This window comes from Mobula hypostoma, chromosome 14 (genome assembly GCF_963921235.1).
Source record: "Mobula hypostoma chromosome 14, sMobHyp1.1, whole genome shotgun sequence".
Lineage (NCBI taxonomy): Eukaryota > Metazoa > Chordata > Chondrichthyes > Myliobatiformes > Myliobatidae > Mobula > Mobula hypostoma.
Genome location: NC_086110.1, coordinates 1,552,434 through 1,568,587, shown reverse-complemented (window position 1 = coordinate 1,568,587; position 16,154 = coordinate 1,552,434). Strand labels below are relative to the sequence as shown.

At 42.7% G+C, this 16,154-nt stretch overlaps 1 pseudogene; it reads left to right on the top strand.

Annotated features, from left to right (window-relative positions):
* The first annotated feature begins 4,224 nt into the window (after positions 1–4,224).
* LOC134356576 (eotaxin-like) lies at positions 4,225–5,062 on the top strand (annotated as a pseudogene).
* The last annotated feature ends 11,092 nt before the right edge of the window (positions 5,063–16,154 follow it).

Sequence of the window (16,154 nt, the reverse complement as noted above, 5' to 3'; positions counted from 1 at the left end):
TTTCCCTGAATCTTGAGGCAATGTCCCCTTGTTCTCGTCTCACCTACCAATGGAAACAACTTTCCTCTTTTCTATCTTATCTATTGCTTTCAAAATTTTGTATGTTTCTATAAGATCACCTCTCATTCTTCTGAATTCCAGAGAGTATAGTCCCAGGCAACTCAATCGCTCCTCATAAGCTAAACCCTTCATCTCTGAAACCAACCTGGTGAACCTCCTCTGCATGCCTCCAAAGCCAGTATATCCTTCCTCAAGTATGGAGACCAGAACTGCACACAGTACTCCAGGTGCGGCCTCACCTGTACCTTGTATAGTTGCAGCATGACCCCCGTGCTCTTGAATTCAATCCTTCTAACAACGAAGGCCAGCATTCCGTTTGCCTTCTTAATAACCTGTTGTAACCATGAGCCAACCTTTTGCGATTCATGCACAAGCACTCCCAAGTCCCTCTGCACAACAGCATGCTGCAATCTTTCACCATTTAAATAATAATCTGCTCTTCCATTATTCTTCCCAAAGTGGATGATCTCGCATTTAGTAACATAGTATTCCATCTGCCAGACCTTTGCCCACGCACTTAACCTATCTATATCCCTCTGCAGACTCTCCACATCCTCTGTACAATTTGCTTTTCCACTCAGTTTCGTGTCATCAGCAAATTTTGCTACGCTACACTCAGTCCCCTCTTCCAAATCATCAATGTAAATGGTAAACAGCTGCGGGCCCAGTACCGACCCCTGTGGCACCCCACTCACCACTGACTGCCAACTGGAGGAACACCCATTTATACCAACTCTCTGCCTTCTATTGGTTAACCAATCCACTATCCATGCCAATACACTTCCTCCGACTCTATGCATCCGTATCTTATTTATAAGTGTCTTGTGGAGCACCTTATCGGACACCTTCTGGAAATCCGAGTATATGACATCCACCTGTTCCCCTCTATCCACTGCACTCATTATGTCCTCAAAAAATTACAGTAAGTTTTTCAAACAGGAGCTGCCCTTTCTGAATCCATGCTGCGTCTGTCTAATAGAACCACTCCTTTCTAAATGTTTTGCTATTTCTTCCTTAGTGACAGCTTCAAGCATTTTCCCAACTACAGATATTAAGCTAACTGGCCTATAGTTGCCTGTCTTTTGTCTACGTCCTTTTTGAAAAAGTGGCACGACATTTGCTGCCTTTCAATCCGCCGGGACCTGCCTAGATTCTAGAGAATGTTGGTAAATGATTACCAACACGTCTACTATAACTTTCCGCAATTCCCTCAGCACCCTTGGATGCATCCCATCAGGACCAGGGGAATTCTCCACCTTCAGGCCCTCTAGTTTGCTCATCACTATCCCTTTAGTGACAGTGATTTTTTCGAGGTCCTCATCTCCCATTTCACCCATAACAACATTCTTTGGCATGTTTGATGTGTCCTCCACCGTGAAGGCGGACACAAAAACTTTTGCTACTTGCTTTTATATTTTTTCCTAATTTACTTTCATACTCCATCTTCCCTTATATCTTGTTTAGTTGTTCTTTGTTGCTTCTTAAAGTATTCCTAATCCTCCAGTCTCCCACTACTCTTTGTGACTTTGTACACATGAGCTTTTAATTTGATACTACTGTGTCTTTTACTTCCTTGGTTATCCAAGGCTGGCTGTCCCCACACTTACTGTCCATACTTTTGACTGGAATATACTTTTGTTGAGCATGTGAAAAATCTCTTTGAAAGTATTCCACTGTTCCTCAACTGTCCTCCCAAATAGCCTGTGCTCCCAATCCACATGAGCAAACTCCTCCCTCATCCTGTTGTAGTCTCCTTTATTCAAGTATAATACACTAGTTCTAGATTTAACTATTTCATCTTCCATCTGTATGCCTTTGATCCACAAAAGATCATAAATGATTCAGGAGTATTCCTTAAATTACCACCATTGCTGAAATTATACCTGAATCATTCTCCCAGTGTATTTATGGACCTCTCGCCTTACACCATTGGAACTCTCTTCCCTCATTTGGACACTGGTTTCAGCCCTGAGTTCATTCTCCTCAGAGTGAACCTGAAACTCTACATTGCTGTGATCTCTCATCCATGGGTGTTGGTGATATTGAGATTGGAATTGGAATTGGAATTGGTTCACATGTCCTGACGTACAGTGAAAGGTTTGACTTGCATAATGCTCATATAGATAAACCCATTAGACACCAAGATAATACAAGGTAAAACATCAGTGGAATGCAGAATAAAGTGTAACAGTTAGAGAGAAAGTGCTATGTAGGTAGATAATAGTTCATGAGAGCAATATTCAATTTTATCACAGTATGGAACCTTTAATAATCTTATAACCTGAGATAGAATCTGCCTTTTAGCCAGGAGACACATGTGTTCATGTTTTTTTTTGCATTCTGTCTGATGAGAGGGGAAGGAGAGAGTGTATCTGTGTGGGAAGGGTCTTCCTGCGGTTGGTTCTGTCCCTTCTTGTCCCATACCTCCGTTGGGTGGTGATCTGTGCCCTGCCCAGGTGTACCGTGCCCTGCCTCAAAGGAGCCTGCCTAGCCTCAAACCTGAAGACTCCAGCCTCCAGACCAGCCTCGCCTCAAGTCTCCTGCCTCCAGCCTCCAGACCAGCCTCACCTCAAGTCTCCTGCCTCCAGCCTCCAGCCTCGCCTTGCCTCAGGTCTCCTGCCTCCAGCCTCCATCCTCCAGCCTCCAGCTTCACCTCACCTCAAGTTTCCTGCCTCCAGCCTCCAGCCCAGCATCGCCTCAAGACTCCAGCCTCCTGCCTTGCCTCAAGACTGAAGACTCCAGCCTCCAGCCTCTAGCCTCTTGCCAAGCCAAGCCAAATCTCTGGCCTCTAGCCTCAAGCCTCTAGCTTGAAGACTCTAGCCTCCTGCTTCCTGCCAAGCCTCATCTCTAGCCTCAAGCCTAAAGACTCCAGCCTCGTCCTGTCTGTCTGCCAAGCCTCATCCTTGCCTGGTTCTGGGGTCCGAGCCAGAGGCAAGACCAGGGTACTGGGTCCTTGTCCAATCTCTGCCTTGGAGTCCAAGCCCAGGCTCCTAGTCCTCTTGTCCAGTCCTGTTCCAGGTTTCTGGTTTTCGTGTCCATGTCCTTGCCATCAGCCAGAATCCTAGTCTGTCCCCAGTACTTTAGAGTCTGTGTCTTGCACTTGGGTCCGTTCCCAGCCACCCCCCTATGACAGAACTCCCACTTACGGTTAATAAGAAATCAATTTGTAAAAGTTTAAAGTAAAATTTATCATCAGAGTACAAATATGTCACAACAAACAACCCTGAGGTTCTTTATCTGTGGTCATACTAACAAATCTATAGAACAGAAACTGTAAACAAGATGTATAAACTGTAAATATCTTTGGGCTAGGTAACCCTAGGTGATTTCTCAGGTACGGACATGTTTGGCACAGCTTTGTGGGCCGAAGGGCTTGTATAGTGCTCTAGGTGTTCCATGTCTCTTTCAGAAACTGTAAACATACTGTGTAAATGCAGATATAAATAAATAGCCATAAAAGCATGCATGAAATGACAAGATACTAGAATCCGCAAATGAGTATAGTTATCCCTTTAGTTTAAGAGCCTGATGGTTGAGTGGTATTAACTGTTCTTAAACCTGGTGATTTGAGTATTTAGTCACTTGTACCTTGTACCTGATGGCATCAGTGAGAAAAGAGCATTGCCTGGGTGGTGACTGATCTTTGGTGTCCGATGCTGCTTTTCTACAGCAATGTTTCTATACCCTGGGACATTGAATCGCCAGCCCTGTACTTCACTCAACCAACTTTCCTTGATTGCAACAATATTATCATCCCATGTGCTGGTCCGCTGTCTCGAACCGGCTGATCTTGCACTTTCATCCATATCCCAGTGCACGGGGAGAACTCATGCAATGGAAACTGCCTCTTGTATTCACCTTTCCCTTCCCCTCTGAATCGGATGTGGGATTGCCTGAAAGAAGTCAGACGCGCCAGTACGAAGAAAGACAGTCCCAGGAAGTTAAAGAGTGCACTTTACAGCTTAACCACCGAACGGCCTTTCGGAGAATTCCTGTACTTCACTTTTTATGGAACAACTGAACAGAGGCCAGTTCTGCTGTTTGCGGGACTTTCCAGACAAGCCCTGAATTGATGTGCAAGGGTGGGGCCAGCACCCTTTATAAAGCAGAATATGAGAGCTGGTGCATCACACGGTCATCAATTCCACCCTGGTATAGGACAAGATGAAGGCAGCGCTCTGCGTGGTCGTAATTTTGGCAGCTCTGTGGATCTGCTGTTTCAAGCAGGCTGCACCCGCCCCAGGTAAGAGACTTTCCTTATTCCCAATATTCCACACCCAATCCCGACAATGAACCGTGATCAGCTCTCCCCGCGTCCCATCGGTTGGTGGTGGTATTGAACAGCTCGGAGTGGAATGATTCTCTTGGAGAGAGGGTCGAGAATGGCAGTCAGCAAAAGGGAATGGAAGGGTCATAAGATCGGTGGAGGAATGGCGTAGAGTCGTTTAAATGAAGGACAGATTTACTCTGTAAAATGTCTTGGGGGGTAACGGCCTTCATGCGCGACGCAGAGCGTTCGCGTGGGTTAGAGTGGGCTGAGATATCCAGCCGTATCTAACTATTTGTTTTTCGTTCTCCCTCAGCCTCAATCATAACGCCAGAATGCTGTGAGACGTTTAAGACAACGCCCATTCCTCACAGGAGGCTTAAGAGTTACAAGAAAGCTCCCTGGTGCCCGACACCTGCCGTCATGTAAGTGTTTCAACGCGCATCTGCAGAGTGTTTGAACAATGGTTAATGACTCTCCCGTAATCGCCACTGTTTGTTCTGTTTCAGATTCACCAACAGGAGGAATATGAGGATTTGCACTATAGCCGGTGAGGAATGGGTTAAAGCTGCAGTGAAGTACCTGGACAGGAAACACCAGGGTGGCAGAGACTGAGTGAAATCTTCACACTTCAACAAGATCTCAAGAGCTAATTTTGAACGTGGGTTCAATTCTTCCCGGCTCCGGAGTGGAGGTGAAACTTCAGCATCGACTCCAGAAATTGTCTCAGTGTAGGAGGAGAGCTGAGTTTGAATCAAATTCACAGTTTAGAGTTAAAGCTGTGTCGGAATGCTTCATTCAGAGGGCAGGTTAGGACCCGGTGCGTTGTAGTGTTATAAACCGCACGATGTTAACTGGATCTCTATCGCGAGTTGTCTGGAGTTGTTATATTGAATAGATTAGATTATGAGGACACGCAGTCCTCTTTTATTGTCATTTAGTAATGCATGCATTAAGAAATGATAGAAAATTCCTGATCTTATTTCGTTTGTACATTTGTTAAGTATTAATAAAGATTGAAAGTGACGTGGGCTGTGCTGTGTGTGAGCTTTGATCATTGTCACTCCATCTGCATGGGTCAGACTGAGCTCGGAGTATCGGTGCAAGGGAGGGCGACATGTGATCGTTGACAGATTCTGCATGTCATTCCTCGCAACGGGACCGGCATTCGGAGATACACCTCAGGCCGAGGAACATTCGGAAAGTATCAAACATTTGGGGGAGTTTGCCCATCCAGTTTCCGATCACTGAGAAATCACTGAGTTCCTCCTCAAACAACAGGAACTCTGCAGATGCTGGAAATTCAAGCAACACATATCAAAGTTGCTGGTGAACGCAGCAGGCCAAGCAGCATCTATAGGAAGAGGTGCAGTCGACGTTTCAGGCCGAGACCCTTCGTCAGGACTAACTGAAGGAAGAGTGAGTAAGGGATTTGAAAGGTGGGGGGGGGGGTGAGATCCAAAATGAGAGGAGAAGACAGGAGGGGGAGGGATGGAGCCAAGAGCTGGACAGGTGATAGGCAAAAGGGGATACGAGAGGATCATGGGACAGGAGGTCCGGGAAGAAAGTCAAGGGGGGGGGACCCAGAGGATGGGCAAGAGGTATATTCAGAGGACCTTGTGTAGGACCTTGTCAAAAGCCTTTTGAAAATCCAAATATACCACATCCAGTGGTTCTCCCCTATCCACTCTACTAGTTACATCCTCAAAAAATTCTATGAGATTCGTCATACATGATTTTCCTTTCACAAATCCATGCTGACTTTGTCCGATGATTTCACCGCTTTCCAAATGTGCTGTTATCACATCTTTGATAACTGACTCCAGCAGTTTCCCCACCACCGACGTTAGGCTAACCGGACTATAATTCCCCGGTTTCTCTCTCCCTCCTTTATTAAAAAGTGGGGTTACATTAGCCACCCTCCAATCCTCAGGAACTAGTCCAGAATCTAACGAGTTTTGAAAAATTATCACTAATGCATCCACTATTTCTTGGGCTACTTCCTTAAGCACTCTGGGATGCAGACCATCTGGCCCTGGGGATTTATCTGCCTTTAATTCCTTCAATTTACCTAACACCACTTCCCTACTAACATATATTTCGCTCAGTTCCTCCATCTCACTGGACCCTCTGTCCCCTAATATTGCTGGAAGATTTTTTATGTCCTCTTTAGTGAAGACAGAACCAAAGTAATTATTCAATTGGTCTGCCATGTCCTTGCTCCCCATAATCAATTCACCTGTTTCTGTCTGTAGGGGACCTACATTTGTCTTTACCAGTCTTTTCCTTTTTACATATCTATAAAAGCTTTTACAGTCCGTTTTTATGTTCCCTGCCAGTTTTCTCTCATAATCTTTTTTCCCCTTCCTAATTAAGCCCATTGTCCTCCTCTGCTGAACTCTGAATTTCTCCCTGTCCTCAGGTGAGCCACTTTTTCTGGCTAATTTGTATGCTTTTTCTTTGGAATTGATACTATCCCTAATTTCTCTTGTCAGCCACGGGTGCACTACCTTCCTTGATTTATTCTTTTGCCAAACTGGGATGAACAATTGTTGAAGTTCATCCATGCAATCTTTAAATGCTTGCCATTGCATATCCACCGTCAATCCCTTAAGTGTCATTTGCCAGTCCTGTTAGAAAGAAGGACAAGGATGGAAAGATAAGCGAAGCTTGGGTGTCCAGATACCTGATGAATTTAATCAAGAAGGAAAAGGAAAAGTATGTAAAGCTTCGGAAGTTAGGATCAAATGGAGCACATGACGACGATAAAGGAGGCAAAAACAAAATAAAAAAGAGAATTAGGAAAACCAGGAGGAGCCATGAAAGGTCCTTGGCAAGTAGGATTAAGGTGAACCAAAGTTCAATGTCCATTCAGATCCTGTGCAGTGCCACGCACCCCTCCCCGCAAACCAGATGGTGATGCAGCCAGTTAGAATGCTCTCCACGGTATGTCTGTAGAAATCTGCGAGTGTCTTTGGTGAAATACCAAACCTTCTGAAAGTCTGAATGAAATACAGCTGCGGTCATGCCTTCTTTATAAATGCATCAATATGCTGAGCCCAGAATAGATCCTCACAGATCCTGACACCCAGGAACTTGGATTTGCTCATCCTATCCATGACTGATCACTCTGTGAGGATGTGTGTGTGTGTGTGTGTGTGTGTGTGTGTGTCTGATCTCTGGAATCAACTTGGTGAACTTCCTCTGCACTGCCTCCAAAGCCAGTATATCCTTCCTCAAGCAAGGAGACCAGAACTGTATGTAGGTGTGGCCACATCAGTAGTACTCTGTACAGTTGCAGCATAACCTCCCTGATCTTAAATTCAGTCCCTCTATCCATAAAGGCCAACATTCCACTTGCCTTCTTGAGAGTCTGCTCCACCTGCAAACCAACCTTTAGTCATTCATGAACAATCACCTCCACATCCCTCTGCACAGCATCATGCTGCAATTTTTTACCACTTAAATGATAATCTGTTCTTTCATTTTTCCTTCACAAGTAGATGAACTCGCATTTTCCAGCATCGTACTCCATCTGCCAGACCCTTGCCCACTCATTTAACCTCTCCGTATCTCTGCAGACTCTCCGTATCTTCTGCACAATTTGCTTTTCTTCTCAATTGAGTATCATCAGCAAACATAGTTACAACACACGATCCCCTCTTCCAGTTCGTTAATGTATACAGTTGTGGGCCCAGCACTAACCCCTGTGGCCCATGTATCCTATCTTTCTGCTTTCTATTAGCTAACCAATCCTCTATCCATACTAATACATCACCCCAGCCCTATGCATTCTTATCTTATGGAAAAGTCCTGTATGGTGCACCTTATCGAACACCTTCTGGAAATCCAAGTAAATGTCTAGCTGTTCCCCTCTATCCACTGCGATCATTATATCCTCAAAGAACTCCAGCAACTCCACCTCTCTCCCTCATCTTCCCCCTTCTCCCCCTCCCCCACTCTCTCTCCTTCCTCCCCCTGTCTCGCCCCTTCCTCCCTCTATCCCCTCCTCTCTCCCCCCTCTCCACCGCTCCTGCTCCCCCTTGGAATATTATGCAAATTCTGGCACTCTGAATTTGAAACGCATTGCAGTGATTAGAAACATAGAAACATAGAAAACCCACAGCACAATACAAGCCCATCGGCTCACAATACTAACCCATCCCTCCACTTCCTCCTCCAGGTCATTTATAAAAATCGTGATGAGGAGGGGTCCCAGAACAGATCCCTGAGGAATACCACTGGTCACCGACCTCCATAGAGTATATGACCCGCCTACAACCACTCTTTACCTTCTGTGGGCAGGCCAGTTCTGGTTCCACAAAGCAAGGTCCCCTTGGATCCCATGTCTCCTTTCGTTCTCAATAAGCCATGCATGGGGTACTTTATCAATTGCCTTACTCTAATCCATATGCACCACATCTACGTGTTTAGTCACATCCTCAAAAAATTCCATCAGGCTCGTCAGGCATGGCCAGCCTTTGACAAAGCCATGCTGACTAATCCTAATCATATTCTGCCTCTCCAAATGTTTATAAGTCCTGACTCTCAGGAACTTCTTCATCAACTTACCAACCACTGAAGTAAGACTCAATGGTCTATAATATCTGGGCTATCTCTACGCCCTTTCTGAATAAGGGAACAACATCTGCAACCCTCCATTCCTTTCAGAACCTCCCCCATCCCCATTGATGATGCAAAGATCATTGCCAGAGGCTCAGCAATCTCCTCCGTCATGTCCCACAGTAGCCTAGGGTATATTTTGTCCATGACTTATCCAACTTGATGCATTCCAAAAGCTCCAACACATCCTCTTTCTTAATGTCTATATGCTCAAGCTTTTCAGTCTGCTGTAAGTAATCCCTACAATCACCAAGGTCTTTTTCCATAGTGAATACTGAAGCAAATACTCATTCAGTACCTCCGCTATCTCCTCCGGTTCCGTACAGACTTTTCCACTGTCACACATGATTGGTCCTATTCTCTCACGTCCTATCCTCTTGCTCTTCACATACTTGTAGAATTCCTTGGGGGTTCTTTAATCCTGCTCACCAAGGCCTTTTCATAGCCCCTTGTGGCTCTCCGAATGTCATTCTTAAGCTCCTTCCTGTTAGCCTTATAATCTTCTAGATCTCTATCATTACCTAGTTTTTTGAACTTCAGTTAAATGCCAGATCATTAAGAATTGTAAAAGAGCTGGTACTCTAATGGTTGATCATGATGAGAGAAACAAATCTTTTGAATAACTTTATACTTCTTTATATGAATCAGAATTTCCTGATGACCCCACTATAATGCATGAATTTTTAAGGAAATTGAACATTCTGAAATTACCACCCAATGAATGTTTAATATTAGATGCACCTTTTACGGAAGAAGAAATAAAGAATGCTATTTATTTCAATGAATTCAGGTGAAGCACCTGATCTGGACGGCTATACAGTAGAATTTTTAAAATACTTTTCTACTATACTTTCTCCTTGGTTATGTAGAATCTATAAAGATGCATTATTTATAGGTAAATTACCACAATCTTTTTATGCAGCTTCTATTTTCCTAATTCTTAAAAAAGATAAGGATCCTACTGAACGTGCATCATATAGGCCTATATACTTGCTGAATGTGGGTTCCAAGATCTTTTCTAAAATACCGGCAGCTAGATTGGAGAATGTATTGTCTCAAATTATTTCTGTCGATCAGACTGGATGTATTCCAAATCGTTATTTGTCTTTTCATATTGGGAGATTAATGAATATTGTATATACTTCTTCATCTAGAACTCCAGAATGTGTCATTTCACTGGACACTGAGAAAGCGTTTGACAGAGTCGAATGGGCATATTTATTTAGTACACTGGAGAAATGTAATTTTAGTCTGATATTTATATCTTGGATGAAATTGATATACCTTACCCCTTCGGCTTTGGTATTTACCAATAATCAAAGACCTCCCTTTTTTCAGTTGTTTCGTGGCACTAGGCAGGGCTGTCCTCTTAGCCCATTATTATTCGATATTGCCTTGGAACCCGTAGCTATTGCTATTCATGACTCACCTAATATACTTGGCATTACCCGTGGGAATGAGATACACACGTTATCACTATATGCAGATGATGTGTTACTACATATATCTAACCCTGAGAAATCCATTCCGGCAGTAATATCCCTGTTTGCTCAGTTTAATAATTTTTCTGACTACAAATTGAATCTTAATAAGAGTGAACTCTTCCCATTAAATATGCAGGTTCCAATTTATAAACATTCACCATTCAGATTGGTTACTGACTATTGTACTTATCTGGGTCTTAAAATTACTAAGAAGCATAAGGATTTATTTAAACTCAATTTTTTACTTTTAATTAATCAGGTTAAACAATTGTTTACTAAATAGTCCCCATTGTCTATATCACTGATTGGCCGAATGAATGTTATTAAGATGATTGCTCTACCTAAATTTTTATACCTATTTCAAGTGGTACCGATTTTTATTTCTAAATCCTATTTTGATACTGGTTATTCTAAAATTTCCTCATATACATGGCTGAATAAAAATCCTAGACTAAGTAAAAAATACTTACAGAGTCCAACAAAGGATGGGGGTTTGGCATTGCCGAATTTAAGATTTTATTACTGGGCAAATAATATCAGATATTTAATATTTTGGACACAGGATTTGGATATAATTCCAAGTCCACAATGGGTAAACCCTGAATGTAATTCTGTACAGGGGTTTTCAGTGGTTTCTATTTTAGGGACTTTGCTTCCTTTTGTTCTCTCTAAATTGAATAAACAAATGGTTAATACAATAATTAAATATACATTACGAATATGGTTTAAATTTCATACATTTTTTGGTTTGAACAAGTTTATTTTATCAAGCCCTATTATATGTAATTTCTTTTCCAATCCTCTGTTTTCGATCAAGCCTTTTTGGTCTGGAAAATGAAAGGTATAATATGTTTTCGTGATTTATTCTTGGATAACTGTTTCATGCCTTTTGAACAGTTGTCTAATAAATATACTTTGCCCAGATCCCATTTTTTTAGATACTTACGAATTAGAAACTTTTTAAATCCTATGCTACCTACCTTTCCGACTTCATGTCCAACTGATATCACGGAAAAAAATTTAGGTTTAAACCCTTATCAGAAGGGTTTAACAGCAATTATGTATGATATGATTTTGAAAATACAGCCAGATATATCTGATAAAATTAAGAATCAATGGGAAAGAGAACTTCAACTTCCCTTACCTATAGAGAAATGGGAGAACATTTTTCCATTACTTAACGTTTCCTCTATATGTGCTAAATATACATTGATACAATTTAAGTTGGTGTATATGGCCCACATGTCGAAAGATAAACTCGCTCGTTTTTACTCTCAGATAAGTCCTGTTTGTGACAGATGTCACTCTGAAGAAGCTTCTTTGACTCATATGTTCTGGTTTTGCCCTCTTTTGGAAAAATATTGAAAGACATCTTTGATATTACTTCAGCAGTTTTGCGTATTGATTTACAACCTCATCCTATGCCCGCAATTTTTGGTTTACCGATGATGGAACATAGTTATTTATCCTTTTCAGCTCGTTGGATGATTGCATTTGTAACATTAATGGCTAAAAGATCCATTTTATTGAATTGAAATTAGATCAATCCCCCTACTACATTTCAATGGTTTTCCCAAACTATATCATGTATACATTTAGAAAAAATCAGAAGCGTCACTTTTGATCCTTCGGTTAAATGTGAAGAAACTTGGAGACCATTTATTCAACACTTTCATATGATGTAGCTTGACCTTTTCTGAATCCTTTTTATTAACCTAAAATATATCGACAGAGGAGCAGAGTTAATGACATTAACGGCTGTATTCGATGTAATATAATAGCCCATCTTTGTTTAGTTTAGTTAGTGTTCAGTTCAGTTTAGTTTAGTTTTTTTTATCTAATTTGGGTTTTTTTTCCTTGATATTTTTTCATTTTTCTTCTTATCATGTTTATTTATATTAAGAGTTTGGGAGGCCTAATATACCTGTATTATCTGTAGTTTTTATTCGCATATGTTAATTACCAATAATGGAACCCCAATCTCTTTGTACGAGTATTGTTGCTATGTTTATGAATTTGAAAATTAATAAAAAGATTAAAAAAGAAAGGAAGAAAGGAAACCTTGCTGAACACACCTAACAAACTCCACCCCATCTAAACCCCTCGCTCTAGGGAGATGCCAATCAATATTGAGGAAATTAAAATCCCCACCACGACGACCTTGTTATTATTGCACTGTTCCAGAATCTGTGTCCCTATCTGCTCCTTGATGTCTCTGTTACTATTGGATGTTCTATAAAAAACACCCAGTAGAGTTATTGACCCCTTCCTGTTTCTAACTTCCATCCACAGAGACTCAGTAGACAATCCCTCCGTGACTTCCTCCTTTTCTGCGTCCGTGTCTCTATCTCTGATCAACAGTGCCACGCCCCCACCACCTTTGCCTCCTTCCCTGCCCTTTCTGAAACATCTAAAGCCTGGAACTTGAAGTAACCATTCCTGTCCCTGAGCCATCCAAGTCTCTGTAATGGCCACAACATCATAGCTCCAAGTTTTGATCCACGCTCCAAGCTCATCCACTTTGTTCATGATACTCCTTGCATTAAAATAGACACATCCCTTCCCTATCACCTGCCTATCCTCCCTCTCACACTGTCTACAAGCTTTCTCGATTTGTGAGCCAATGGCCCCTTCCTTCCTCTCTTCAGTTCAGTTCCCACCTCCCCGCCCCAGCAATTCTAGTTTAAGCTCTCAATAGCCTTAACAAACCTCCCTGCCAGGATATTTGTCCCCCTCGGATTCAGGTGCAACCCGTCCTTTTTGTACAGGTCACGCCTGCCCCAAAAGAGGTCCCAATGATCCAGAAATCTGAATCTCTGCCCCTGCTCCAGTCCCTGAGCCACGCATTTATCCTGCACCTCATTCTATTCCGATACTCACTGTCACGTGGCACAGGCAGTAATCCCGAGATTACGACCTTTGTAGTCCTGGTTCTCAACTTCCTTCCTAACCCCCTGTAGTCTCTTTCTAGGACCTGCTCCCTTTTCCTACCTGTGTCATTGGTACCAATATGTACCACAACCTCTGGCTGTTTACCTTCCCACTTCAGAATATCGTGGACGTGATCAGAAACATCCCAGACACTGGCACCTGGGAGGCAAACTACCATCTGTGTTTCATTCCTGCATCCACGGAATCACCTGTCTGACCCCCTAACTATAGAGTCCCCTGTCACTGCTGCCATCCTCTTCCTTTCCCGACCCTTCTGAGCCACAGGGCCAGACTCTGTACCAGAGGTGCGGCCACTGTTGTTTCCCCCAGGTAGGCTGTCCCCCCAACAGTACTCAAACAGGAGTAATTATTGTTAAAGAAGACAGCCACAGGGTGACTCTCTAGTATCTGACTCCTGCCCTTCCCTCTCCTGACTGTTACCCACTTCTCTGTCTCCCGAGGACCTGGTGTGACTACTTGCTTATAACTCCTTTCTATCACCTCCTCAGTGTCCCTGACCAGACGAAGGTAATTGACAACAGACAATAGGTGCATGAGTAGGCCATTTGGCCCTTTAAGTCAACACCACCATTCACTGTGATCATGGCTGATCATGCACAATCAGTATCCAGTTCCTGCCTTATCCCCATAACCTTTGATTCTACTATCCTTAAGAGCTCTATCCATCTCTTTTTTGAAAGCATCCAGAGACTTGGCCTCCACACCCTTCTGGGGCAGAGCATCCCATATATCCACCACTTTCTGGGTGAAAAAGTTTTTCCTCAACTCCATTCTAAATGGCCTACTCCTTATTCTTAAACTGTGGCCTCTGCTTCTGGACTCACCCATCAGCGGGAACATGCTTCCTGCCTCCAGCATGTCCAATCCCTTAATAATCTTATATGTTTCATTAAGATCCCCTCTCAGCCTTCTAAATTCCAGAGCATACAAGCCCAGTTGCTCCAGTCTTTCAACATATGACAGTCCCGCCATGTCGGGAATTAACCTTGTGAACTTACGCTGCACTCTCTTAATAGCAAGAATGTCCTTCCTCAAATTTGGAGACCAAAACTGCACACAGTACTCCAGGTGTGGTCTCACCAGGGCCCTGTACAACTGCAGAAGGACCTCTTTGCTCTTATACTCAATTCCCCTTGTTATGAAGGCCAGCATGCCATTAGCTTTCTTCACTGCCTGCTGTACTTGCATGCTTGCTTTCAGTGACTGATGTACAAGAACACCTAGATCTCGTTGTGCTTCCCCTTCTCCTAACTTGACTCCATTTAGATAATAATCTGCCTTCCCGTTCTTTCCACCAGCTGCATCTCCAGTTCCCTAACCCGGTCCGTAAGGAGCTGCAGATCGTCACTCCTAGCGCGGATGTGGCTGTCTGATTAGCATGTCACTGATGGAATTAATCTGATAGTAGTCGAAGGGTCATTCAGTAACCGAGCTTAGAAGCCGACCTCTCAGGCCAAGTATTGAATTCGCTAGCGAGCTTGTTAGTTCCCTCTGGATAATATGAGTGAATGTAGTTATTTTGAACTTTATTTCAGCTAGAGTTTTATGAAAAGATACTGTACTTGTTCTACCTGTAAAGCAGCTTGCAGTTATGGCCTAATTTAAGCATGTGGTCAGAGGATTTATTGCAGTCTTGCTGATTCACCTTCATAAATTCAATTTTAGCACCCTCTGAAACAGCTAATGTCAATTTCCCCATCTGTGCTACAGAAAACCTTTTCCATTTATTCTCTTGGGGCATTCCATAAGATACTAACTTCCTGTTTAATGTCTCTTTTTTAAAAACACTCAGAAATAATTTGTGTTCTTTGAAATGACTCATTTGTGATCTAGGAAATAAGGGAAGATGTTATCACTTCACAAAGTCCTGCTCCAAATAGAACTCTGAAATAACACAGAAAATTTTGCAGCAACTTCCTCCTACATCTGATTTTATCCAATATGCAGCATTCTTATTATCACTGAGTGAATTTTATATGAATAAGCTCTTCAGCTCATTGTTCCAGACCTGATGGCCAATTAAACTGAACATCTCTGCATGTACAAAACATTACTCTCCATTCCCTGCATACCTTTATGTTAATCTAACTGTATTTTAAACACCACGATTGAATCTGCTCCCAGCACGGCACCTGGCAGCTCATTCCGGGCACTTATCATTATCTGTGTAAAAATAAATAAACAAAATGCAGACACGTCTCCTTGAAATTTCTCACGTGGAAATCACCTATCTTGACACTTCTACCTGGGGGGAAGATTCTGTCTGTTTACCCTCTCATGTTCTAGCCCTCCGTCTCCAATACTCCAGAGCAAACTGTCTTGGTTTGACCAGCCTCTGCATATATAAAAATAACAGGGTTGTTAACAGGGGGATTTCAACTTCCCTAATAAAAACTGGAACCTTCTTAGTGCAAGGGGTTTAGATAGGGCAGAATTTGTTAAGTGAATCCAATTTTCTCTGTCTATGTTTCTAATCCAAGAGGGGTTCTTAAATCAACGTGTAGATGGTCCAACGAGAGCAGAACTGTACTAGGTAATGAGTCTGGTCAGGTGCCTGACCTCTCAGTGGGTGAACAGTTGGGGAATGGTGACCACAACTGCTTAACATTCAGGATAGCTGCAGGTAAGGATAGGTATGGTCTTTGTAGGAGAGTCTTAAATTGGAGTAGGGCAAATTATGAGGACATTAGGCAGGAACTAGAAAGAGTTAATCAGGAACACCTTTTTTTTCTGGCAAATTCATGTCAGAGATGCGGAGAGTGTTAAAA